Below are 13,065 nucleotides of genomic sequence, written 5' to 3'. Positions count from 1 at the left end.
TTAATTCAACGACTCATTCATTCAAATAAGATTTACGAAGACATTATGCAACTTGGCTGCACGCAGTCATCAGGGGTGTGTAACAAATATCTCATTTGCAGGCGGAGAGATGTAATTGGATGTAGATCATCTTATGACCGTGGCCAGAAAGCAAACAGGGACTGTGCACCAAATGAGCTCGTAACAAAATGCGTTGAAGTTTCTGACTCAGTTGTTGTCTTATATAAAAGAGAAATGCTAGAGAATTATGAAACCTTGTGAATTATGCAACCAGAGATTTTAATTACTTTTATTGAATTTATAGATATATTTTTTTTTGCACTGCTAGTAGCTTCTAATTACTCATTATATTTTGAACACTTGAAAATCAGAAATAAGAACTACAGGTAAATTTGACCTTGATACTGCTTTAAGAATAATGGAAAATTGCACTTATCTGTACAGCTTATTTTACAGTGTTATTTTAATTAATATGTAACCTAATAAAGGAGAAAAACAGAAAAAAAATAGATAATCTCATTCTCTCATTTCTCCCTGAAAATTTGCCAAAGAGGTTAAATCGACATTTCTCAGCAATCACATAGCAGCATTTCTACTTTCACTGGAAAGGGTCTCCTATTCTGAGAAGCCCTAAACGCATGTGTTTATGTTAATAAAGAGCATTTCAGAAAGTTGTAACACACAGACACACGCTATTTTCCAGTCTGCAGTGTACTGAAAATGTGACATAGTTTATTGCAAATAGAGGATGGGGAAAAGAATGTATAAAAATCTAATAACGAAATTGACACATGGATTAAGAAAGAATCCATGAAAGAAAAACAAAAGAAAACAAAACTATTTTTTTCACATTTAAGAATTCTAAATGTATCATCAAGAGGGAAAAACAGAAACTTAAGTATGCCTCATTATCTTCCAAAGCTGTTGAGTGCTAATGGAGTGAAAGGCATGGTGATCTGAATTTTTCTACATGGGCATCTGCAGCCATTCATTTTATGGAAAATACCAGAAGAAAAACAAGTGAAAATGCAATTGATAATGACTCACACTTCCATTTGTAAACATAGCATAAACACTTGCCACAAGGAAATGAAAGTCAGATCTGGAGAGTTATGGGACGAAACAGAATGTGTTTTAGCCCATAAAATTGCTGATTGTCATTTCTGGTAACGCTGACCCCAGTCTATCAAGTTCCTTAATATAGTCACCTTGCTCATGGCAAAGACAGTCACCAGACTTAAGTGAATTCTTAATTACACTTGGGTAGCTCTAATTGGTTTTAATCTATTTATTCGGTTTATTGATTAATTAGTTGGCTGAAACTAAGAGTAGAATTCAGGCACCTGTGATTATCAGTAACGGTATTGTGCAATATTTGGGATTGCATCTCCATTGATTTTATTGATCAGCAGGGAACAAAGTTGGAATTGTTGTAACAGGGAAAAACATATTTGTGCTCCTGTATTGTCAGTGTTATCAATTTCCTCTTAATCTGCACGCTGCATATCACAGCTTTCAGTTTAGTAATTTTATTTCCCCAGTTCTCATACAGACACATACAAAGAAAGCATGACAATTTGATCTGAGTATTTTGACATCTCCTCTAAAAGCTTTACAGCATAAACACAACAATAAAAAAATCACTATCCTTATTTATTATTTCCTCCCAAAAGCCTTGACCATGATCAGGAGATGACTGTAGTAACTTCTTTCTGCATAAAAGGGATGGTTGGCTCTCTGCCTCAGAGGTGCAAGATGACTGAAAACATAATTAGAGAAACTTCAAGGCTCACTCCTTTATACTTATACAATTACTTACACCAAGAATCCTCTTTCATTAAAAAATAAAGAAATTAATATATACGTGAACGTATTAAAGATCATTTAGTTTTGCTGAAAGATGATGAAACAGTAATTAGTGCAGCTCTGCTCACCCATTTCAGCTGCTTTAATTGCAAGTACCACACACAATTTTGTACTGCTATAATTTCTGAGCTCAAGCTTCCCCTGGAATGGAAAAGACAAGGAAATAAAGAGTGAGAGCCTCCACACCTGAGGAGGCCAAGCTTTCTGTTCCGGGTACTCACCCCTGGTAGTTTACAGACTAAAGCCCAAATAGTGCAAAGCTCACTCATCCCCCTGCCGCATATTTGTACGGTCTGGACGCTCTTGAGCAAAGTTTTCAGCTGGGAAGACTTGGATGCTAAACACTGAAACAAAAGGGGAAAAAAAAAGGTACGGGCCAGTGGTGAAGAGCCACAAACCCTTGCAGTCTGCTGGGCCTCCTGCTCATCTGCCCCCTAGTTTTGGGTTGCCCCGTGGGTGACTCAGCCAGGGAGAGAAAGCCCCGGGAGGGACCAGAGATAAATACGTCGGGGGGAAGGAACCTGATGGAAGAAAAGTGTTTTCTGTAGTGGAATAGAAAGTTATTTAGGGCTGCATGGTAGAAATCTGATGTGAGCCTTGTGGAAGCCTAACTGCTCTGATCTCTAAAGACTGTCTGATCATTCCTTGTGGATTCAGCCAAGCCCAGCATCTAAGTTTGGGCTTTATTTTGTGCTGTTGTTAAGCACTTTGCTGAACAGGGACTTACAGCATCAATCTCATTGCATGAGATTTATCCCACCTGATTTTAGGCGTTTGCAGTGCAGGTATCTACACCAGAGCCAGTGACCCTAGGCTGCCCTTGTTACCACTGGGGAGACACAAGAATTTCCAGGGTGCTGTTCAACAGGGCTATTCTATGTTAGGATAAGAAATGCCACACAGTACAAGTGTTAAAAAGCAGAGCTAAAAGCAGACGAATCAGATGTAAACATCTACAATCCACATACCTACCTCCATACACCCAAACCACGACAGCCTCTGATGACAGATAAGTAGGAAAAAATCAGGAAGGGATCAGGCCAATGCAAACTGCATTTGCACAGAGTCAGATGGGTACATGAAGACATGAAATTGTCTTGAAGACATGGGGAATTTCTTTCTATTTGAGAAAGTTGCAGTTTTAATTGTTTTTAAGACAAACAGTGGAAGGAAAGAATGGGCCATTATGATTCCTGTTGAAGGCATTGTTTCTTTCATACTTTCCTTGTCTGAAATTGCCTCTCTGCCTCCGTCGGGTTCAAGATGTTTTTTCAGTGCCAGTCAGCTCAGCACTGGTGTTTCTCTGGGCGTTGTAGACCACTGCTCTTCCCATGCAGGGAGCTGGGAAGTAAACTTCTGGGAATGACTGCAAATACGGGAATGCCTGGAATCCTTGTGGAAAATAACTACAAGACCTTTAATCCTTGTTATCTCTGAGTACACATATTTTTGTTTGGTTGATTAGCAGTGGGGGAGGATGACGGATGAGCCGGACAGTCGAGCATCACACTGGCTCTCTGCAGGCCCTGGTGTGCCTCTGGGAAGGTGCTGGCTCCTGGAGAACCACTGCTGAACAGAGGAGCAACAGCAGTCCTCGGTGTGAGGTGGTGGAGGGGTCTGGGAACATGCAAAAACATCAGCAGCAAATGCGGTTTTTGAAAGCACAGCACAGTGCAAACACACTCCTGTTATACTTAACAAGTTGGTGCTTAATGGGGTCTAGCACCTAGGGCAGGAGTCAGGGATGCAGAGGAGCAATGTAGGAGCGTGGCATTGATTCACCATCCCCATTCAGGCACTGAACTGGGGCTATTCCTTGATATTTACATGTCTTGACGTTTCCTTTTACAAACAGTGGGGACAGATAGGCAGCTCCAGAAAATTATTCACCCTATCCCAAGAAAAAGATTTCAAGTCAGTATTTTAAATTGCCCCCTGAATACAGCAGCCTCCTTTAACTGCAAGGACTCACCCAGATTCTTAGCCAAGGGGGATAGTCCAGTCCTTAAGTGTTACTGATATAAAGGATGTGCTTCTCAGAACTGCAAAAGTCTTTTTCTCTGCACTTCTGCAAAGCTTACTGAAAGGTGGACCATGCTGAGATGGCTGCTTCTATGGGCAGCCACAGGGTAACTGGTAGCAGAGCTCTGGACTCTGTGAAACCCACAGGGGGACAAAATTCATGTGCAGGACCACAACCCAACTCTCTCTGTCGATGTTTAAAGCTCTCCAGCTCTAACACAAATTAGAGTTTCTACTGCAAGCAGGAGCCTGGGAGCTGGATGGGGATTAAATCTGGTAAAGGGTTTATTTTACTTGGGGACAGATTCTGTCTGGGTGTTTTGTGGGACCTGCAGAAGAGGAAATGATTCACTGACAAAGTGGGGAACAGACGCCTTGACTCATAGTTTCCTGATCTAACCACTAGACAGTTCCTCTAGCAATTCCTCAGCATATCACAAGAATGGATTAGCTTCTTCTTAAGTCCTTAAACCTCAAGAAATGGTTGTCCTGAATTACACATCCAGACTTCCCATACTGCCAATTAAGGGAAGATCTCTAGGTTTTATTCCACAAGTTTGTAGAATAAGTACTAAAATAAAAGCAGTTGCCCAACAATCTTGGTGATGCTACTGGAACCAAAATGCCAACTCTGCTGCACTCGTATGTACAGGGCTAGGGGCTAGGGGGCTGATATACTCCGTTCTCACTTAGGTCCTAAAATCCAAACATAAGGAACATTTTGTTCATGCCTAATTCTGTAAGATGCTGGATGATGGCTAAGAAACACAAAAGGATTAGCTCTGCACGGAAGCAAATTAAGTGTTCAGTTAAATAGTCCTGGAGCTTCACTTCCCTTCCATTAAATTGAATTTCTTTGTATCTATAACAACTATAAATTGTTTCTACATCATATAATGACAATTAAAAGAGTGTCCTATGGGGCATGCATGCACTTTTTTTTTTTTAATTGTAATTACATTTAAACTGACAGCTGTACTTGAAAGTCTTAAAATAAACTCAGCTTCTACTAAGTTGTCTCAAAAATGCGGCTTCTTTTATAAATTATTTCCCTTAGAGAGAAAATACACTATTTTCAGAATCAGTTTGCTTACTCTGACAAATCAGTAAACTTACTCCGTAGGATCCTTTCCAGGAGCTTTCGGATTTGTAGCTCAGGCAGTGTTTCCCCATGGCTGCACTGGAGGCTGATTTTAGTTTTAGGACTGTGCCATCTGCTGTTGGAATTGCAAATTTCCCTGAGTCTGCACTATGTGCAAGCCCTGTCTCCGACAGTGTGGCTGAGCAGTGACTGCAAGTTGTTCCCAAGTGAGAGACAGATGCTGTAGGGTGACTGTGCCTGCCATTCCCATCGGAGGCTTGAACCTTCCCAGGACCATTTAGTTCACTGTTTTCAAGGGTTCCACTTTGTCACAGACATTTAAAGGCCTCCATTTGTCCATCTTGCTCAGAAGTAATTTTATCAAATGCAGTAACATGCCAGACTGTGTTCTTCATTATCAATTTTTGTCAGAAGATTGCTCTTCGTGCATTCACAGGGGATCATGCTTTGAATGCATCATGTGCCTGATCCCTAAGGCCCATGCACCCTATGGTCAGCTGGTGGCTTCACATAGCACAAGGTACCTCTTTGGACTGTCCAGTGCAGAGGTCTCCATGCTAGCACCAAACAAACCATGTCTTGATCTGGAAACAGCACAGGGACATCATTACAGTACTACAGCCAAGCTAATTAGTCCTGCTGGGAGGCAGTCAGTCGGCGTGTGCAGAGCTGGCGCGGTCACACTACGGAGCAGCAGTGCACCATCTCTGGGCAGCATTTCGTCCTGCTACATAGACACCACATTTGTGCATCCGGAGCAAGCTGTGATAGCTTTATCATGGCAATTAATCATGTGGCAGGGACATAAACTGAATATTCTCCACTAGGAACTGGTGTTTTTATCAGGGCTGGGACACAGTGAGCATACAGCAGGATGGGACCATCAGGGCAAGTTGAATTCCTAGTCAAAAAGCATTAACGAAGTACAAAATACCATCAGCTTTCTGAAAAATTAGATCTTGGGATAAACACCCTGCTGGGGTGAGTATTACCTGAATTGGGGCTTAAGTGGTGCCATCACCACCTCATCCAAGCGCCCTCTCCTAAGTGCTAGCCTGGCAGTGGTGCTTTGGTCAGCAGCATGATAAACAAGCCTAAAACTTAAATGCTGGTGATCAAAATAAATAAAGTACTAGTTCCTGTTCCTGGAGCCTGATGCAGACTTGTGTCATTTGTAGATCAGTGTCCTAGAGGGGCTGCTCGTGTGTGAGAACACGAGGATCGAGAACGAACTCCCACCACTGGCTTATATTGTACTTCACTTCCCATTCTTTATAAGCTATGGGGACTACAGAGCTCCAAAATTGGTCTGAAGAACAGAGATATTTATTATTGAAAATACATTACACTCAACCACAAAACTCTCTTATCTGAAAACATGAAAGCCATGCCACTTCACTGGGGAAACAGAAAATGTGCAGTTGGGTAGCTGGCTTCCTCACAGGGGTAACCCACAGCCTCTGCAGGAGCATTTCTGAGCTCAGAAGGAGGACTGGCCGGGGAAATCATCCCAAACATACTTTCAATTTTAGAATTTCAATGAAAGAACAGAACAGAAGTGCTGCAGGCAGCTCAGGAAGTCAGGTGGCTGGTATACAGCCGAGCTCTTTAGAGGGCGAAAGTCGTATTTCAAGAGACACAACTGACCCGAAGCTTTTAAATCCCACCTTTGGTTCCTATTGTAATTACCTCTGAGTGCCTCGCATCACTAGCATATTTATCTGCTGACACTATCAGGAAATGAAATGTCTCGCATCTTACTCAGACACAGAATTACACTAATAGTTAATGTGAGGATTTAGTTACTGAGATTGTAGGACCTGGCATCCAGACTATGTAAGGAGGAGGTATAAATCTAGGCATCAAACCAAGAAAGGCCAGCACACCGTGCAAAAAGCTGTTTAAACAAGCTGGTTAGAAAACTAACAGATATATCCCTTCAGCCCTGGCCTGCTTCAGGACTTAGGCAGTTTTTAAGGCACGTTTTTCCCTCCACAGCATGAAGGACTCCCAGATCAATAAGCATTATTAGTACTCACAGTTGGCATGACACCCATGCTCATCCAAGTACCAGGACCCAAGGTTTTAGGGTCCAATCCTCGCATCAACACCTCCTGCAATGGTACGTCACTTTGCTGGGCACACTGTCCCCTGCCTCGGACTGAACAGTAAAGACATCTATTATTATAAATAATAATGATCACTACTGTTGGGAGCTTGCTCCGATCCTGCTCACAGGCACGGCAAGTTCAGAAATTAACACTGAGGCTCAAAGGAAGAACAAAGCTGGGTGCTGCCTGGAAAACTTGTTGTCTCTTGGCATTCATGGGCTGGTGGGGCTGGGGGAATGCTGACCTGAGGAGACGAGCAAATGAAGGGTGTGAAATCAAAACTATTAACTCCCGAGCCAAAATGGCTTGGCTGGAGTTGTCTGCCAGAACAAGGAGCACAGCCCTTGAGTGGCACATAAAACCAAGTGTCATGTTTTCTAGTTGATAAGGAAATGGAAAATATGAAGAACACACAACAAAAATTCCTTGTGCAGGCCGAAAAAGTGTTCAATACTGCTGTCCTTACTATGCTTCATTTAATCATCCTAGGACACGCTTATAACAACAAATTATTCATTTTCAGATAGAAACATGATTGTGTGCCAGCAGAGACCTGTGACACAATGATGGCCAGCATTTCCTCCAGTAATTTTGGTTTTCCCATAGGATAAAGCCCCTTTTTCTATGTGATATGCCTTCTTCCTTGCTGCCTGCAACCTGAGCCTAATTAGAAGAGAGCCAGTAAGAGATTATGTGATGCTGAAGATCTTTCCCAATTTCCCTGACTTCAGGAGGTTTCATAGCAGGTCTTGGATCAACGATGGGTCTACAAATGAAAGAGGAGAGTTGAAAATATGAGACAAAATTGGCTGTGACTTTTCGACTGTAAGGGCTCCAGTAAGAACAAGCTGTGATGGGAGGTGGGCTCCTGCTGGAGAGGGACCCCCCCAGTGAAAGGTAAAGGTGCTTAGAGACCAAGCCGAACTGGAGAATAGATTTTAAATAAAATCTATTTTATTTGGGCAAATTCCTGTTTTGCATGCATTGAATTTCATGTTTTGCATGGTATCTAATGACCAGAGTAAGTTATGGGCAACACAGTTACCGATGGTGAGAAAAGAGCCTTCCCATATCTGGAGATGCCTTGTACAGTGAATTGAAGCTAAATATTATAAGTTTAGGAAAATGTTAAGTGAGAGGAACCAGGGGTGTAGGGAATAGCTAAAGGACTTGAGCTTTGCTTGAACACACTCTCCTGCAGGGCTCGGAAAATTACAGATTATTTCCTCCTGAAAAATACCTTCCAAACTCAGCTCTCCCTTTTAAAATGTTCCATTAGCATGAATGGGAACAAAGGAGGAGGAACAAGTAACTCCACGCAGAGGAGACTCCAATGGTGCTGCTGCTACAACCCCTTGTTGTGTGGTGTGGCTGACAGGGTGGCATAAGAATCGGGTGGTGGGATGGCTTTGGATGCTAAATGCTAAATTCTGTCGTGTTTGAAGACAGACAAGCCCTGAAATTAAATGTTGCCAGTCTAAGTTCCAATATAGTTGCCATGGCAATTAGAAAATGAGAAACCATTGCTGTCATTGCTTGCATTGTCACATGCCCCAGGCCTGAGGTGGGTGTGCAGGAGAAGGGTAAGCCGGGAAAGCAGCGGCGTCAGAGCCTGCCCCAGTGGATGAATCCTGCAGGTCAAATCCTTAGAGCACAGCTCAAGACTCAGGAACATAAGCTTGGATCTACACAAGACAGCAGACTGCAAAACCTGAGGGGTTAGGATGAATGCAGTCATTCATTGAGGTTTCTTCTGCAGAGACAGATCCAGAAACTTCTCCATGATGACTCCAGGTCTTCAGCCTGGCTGTTCACAAAGCAGGGCCTGCTGTAAAACAAACCTGTGTGCTACCACTGCCACACAGACAAGTGCGGAGCACAGAGGACACCCGTTCCTTTGCTGTGATGTTTCCCCTGAAGGAACCAGGTCATGCATTTTGTCTTACACAAAGGCCACCAGGCTATGTGGGCATACAGGATTTGGTTATAAGACACTTAGGAACTTGACACTCATTTCTAGGGTCCAAGAGATCACAACTGTCTGTAACATCCGAATTTTTAGGGTTTGTCTTAACAGCTACACCCACAAAGAATGATCGCCATCAGGTATACATAGGCCTGAGATAAAAGGGTGAGAAGACAAAGCAATAAGCCATCTATGGCCACATTTCATGGCCACGGATTTGCCATGAAGAAGGAATTGTGCCCACTTTTTAATTCTTGCTGACTTCCAGCTCTGTCATGGGCAGCAGCTCTTTCACTGCCATCATGGGGACATGGGCTTGTGAATGGGAAACCCATCAGATGAGTTGAGGATGAGCAGGGTGGGTCAGGCCAACACAGCAAGGCAGGGTGAGAAAGACATTCACAGATGACAGACTCCCCAGACCACTGTTAACTTAACCTGTGCCTTCCCTCATGTGGCTCCTATCCCTGGCCTGGGATTTAACCTCATGGAAAGTCAGCACAGAGAGACCACAGGGGTTATAATTTATGAAAACAGCAAGATTTGTGAGCTTTCAAGTAGAAAAATCATTAGTGTTTGGGTAATGATGCTGAGCTCTCCTGGGGACAACCCAGACTGCTGCCATCTATGCTGCTGACAGTCCAGCTCTGGGTACTTTGCTGTGTTTTTGTTGTTGTTGTTGTTGTTGTTTGTTTGCCTTTTTTTTTTCTTTCTTTCTTTTTTTCTTTTTTTTTTTTTAGGCAAACTCATGATTTCTTTGCCTCCAATGTGAAAATACTGAACATAAGCCAGGTCTGATCAGCCAGCTGCAGGTAGAACAAATAGGCATGTACCTACAGAGCACCGTGCAAAGACAGACTCCATAAGCCACTTTTATTCTCAGGAGGTATGCCAAGAACACAAGAACTCAAATACATTTATAATAGTTCTTTTCACTGAATCTTTCATTACTGCTAATAGTACAGAAGCAGATTTTAACCTAGTGACCACACCTGATATATACATATACAATACCTGGAAGCAATGCTAGCAGATCACTGATTTTTCTGCTAATGTCACACTGACATGCCACCAGTCTATCCATAAATCTCCTCAGTAAATAATCATAAATAGTAATCATAAATCATAAACAGTAAATAGATCATAAATCTAACCATAAATCTCCTCAGTATCCTCAAAAAGATGGATCTTTAAGTGCTCCAGATCCTCTGTTAAACATGAAAATATCAAACAACTTCTCTCCAATGTTGTGATGAGATTTGTCCAAAGGGACTGGACAAAGGGCTGCAGAAACACCAATTCTCCTTTGTGGAGGAAGACAGCATGTCCTGCTGGTTGTGTATGTCATTTACTTCAGTAACCCAACAATTACTGAATTGAAATTAGTAAACTGACTAGGAAGCAGGAAAAACATGAGCTGGCAGCTCCACTGGAGCTTCTAATGTGTTGGTGTAGAAAAGAGAGCTGAAAAGATCCCAGAATGTGTATGCTAGGAACAAGTAAATAGGTTCAAGAAGCCGAGTATACATCTCCATACGATGATATAGAAAAGGATGTTTGGGAGATGTGCAAAATAAGAGCTTCCAAAACCAGCATGAGACCTGGTGGAAAGGCCTTTTGGGAAGAAGTATAAACAGATTAATATCCTTTGCTTATCAGAAGTGATTTGAAGAGGTAATGTACTTATGATATGGAAGCATGCTGTCAAGAAGAGTACAGCAACTACGAGAAGGGTACCTAATCTGTCAGTGAAAGTCACAGAAATTGTTAATAGGGAACTGAAATGAGGTAATATTGAGTTACCAACAAGATGTAGGGTTTTTCATGTCAAGGATGACTAAACACGAGAACAAAGTACAAAGATATGGTGGATGTGGTACCTTTTTCAGACCTGCATGTTTTCAGATCTAAAGAGCACTGTGGAAGATCCTCTCCAGATGCAGAGGTTATGTGAGCAGATCTAGATAAAACTTGGTGGCATCTGCTACCCAAATCACACAAGAATATGACTGCATTGTCTGAACACCGAAACATAAGCAACACGCTTAGCAGTGGCCATTAATTCATACATTTTTGACACTAAAGCCTTCCCGAGGATAGCAGTTACTTCCCTCCAGTGTACCAGTCACATCTCTCCAAGTGCTGCGTGTGATAGCAGTAAACTGTATGCCATCACTAATTTACTGTGCTCACTATGTCATATGTCAGTTTGGAATAAAGCAAGGACTGACACTTATCTTGATTTTAGGAGACTCCCTTGTCGTCACCATTATCTTGAAGAAACGCATACATGCTGCTGATCTCAGATTAAGGGATTCAGGAAGTTCCTAAAGCAAGAGCTTGAACTGCCCATCAAAGAAACAGAAAATTACCAGCTGGTTTGTCAGACAGCTGGATCAGAGACACAGACAGAACAGCAGTGAGACCAAAAATGCATGCAAAGAACATAATAACAGTCCTGTCTTCTGCTGCTAAACAAATCCATTTTTTAAATTGTATAAAATATTTATAATGATATGTGGTAGGTTGCACTCAGCTTCTTTTTTTCTTTTTTTTTTTTCTTTTTTTTTTTTAAGGGGAGGGGTATAAATTCTACTGCCCAATTCTCCAATCTCCTCCGCTGATGGGATGTAGAGGGAAGCCACCAGTACTGCTGCACGCTGCTGCAGGCTTTCAGCCAGGGGAAAACTGGATGCTAAGGGGGCAAGAGTGACCTGGGTCATGCAGCAGCTTCTTTCTGCATCATTTCACAGGGATGCAAACCTCCTCACCCTCAGGAAAGCCAGCCGTGCATATTTTTATGTCTACTTCTGCTTTGCTCTCAAGGCCTTTGATTTTATCTTTAAACCAGCAGTGTTTATAGTTCTCAAGATGATCGTGTTCTGCTAAACAAGTTCCTTTGTCCCATACTGTTGCTGACAAATCAACCAGTGAAACAATTTTATTATTCAGTAATTTCAGTTTTGCCTACAAGTTTTTCACTGTACCCTTTGAACTGAAATCATTGCATTAATCCTACTATGATTTTGCCTGCCACACATGTCATTGCTACATCCTATTAAAAGCAGTTGCAGCCGTGCTTACTGCTGGCTTCCTTCTCCCTTTTGAAGCCGTTTTCTTTGACTGGTCTTAATTAACGAATAAGCTGGGAAAATGCCTTCTTTCCGCCTTTTAAGATGTTTTTGTTCCTTTGTTTCAATTTCACTTGTATGGCTAAAGAGATGTTTCCAGTGTGTTCCTTATGAAACTGAAAGGGAAATGGAAGGTTATGCAATTTTTTATTGGTGAAAGAAACCCAGATCATGGTTCTGCTTTGACTGCATTACTACTGCACGCTTATTCGACTCCATTTCTTCTCTGTATTCCATATATTAACACGATGAAAGTCCTCTTCCAACTCAAAGACATTGACAGCCAACAAAGATGGATCACTTACCAGCTGAGGGAATCATGTAGAGGAAACCAAGGCGAGCGTTGAACAAATTTACCTGGGGAATTGGCTAAGAACAGTATGCTGAAGACCTGTAATTAATTAACTCCAGTTCCACGTACTAAAAAAAGAGGTTGAAAACCTATTAGATAATTAGTATAAATCTTAAAAGCTGCAATCCTCAGAGCAGCCTCAGATATCAAGAGGCTAGATAGCAACTTGTCAAGGGATTAATCATTGTATTTAATGGCTGTGTGGGCAGTACGCCAAAGGGAGCAGCTGGTGGGGAACACTTTGGTCATGTGCAGCCAGCACGTGCCTCAGTTTCCTCACCTAGAAGCTCAGCAAGCTTGGTGGTTCTTCAGCTTCACACGTGTCCACAGAAAGCTTCTAGTGTACCATGCCTTCAGAGAGGTGAAAAAACGGGGAAAAGTTGGTGATTCTGCTGGAAAACACAAAAATGTTATGAATTTTTCTCCTGCACGTTGGCAGGTGAACCTTACAATCTGGAGCCCCTTCGAGCCTATAAATAAGCCACAGGGTGCAAAATCATCTCAGCCTGTAAATG

The sequence above is a fragment of the Oxyura jamaicensis genome, chromosome 3 (genome assembly GCF_011077185.1).
Source record: "Oxyura jamaicensis isolate SHBP4307 breed ruddy duck chromosome 3, BPBGC_Ojam_1.0, whole genome shotgun sequence".
Taxonomy (NCBI): Eukaryota; Metazoa; Chordata; class Aves; order Anseriformes; family Anatidae; genus Oxyura; species Oxyura jamaicensis.
The sequence above is the reverse complement of the archived record's forward strand: the minus strand, read 5'-3'. Positions refer to the sequence as shown.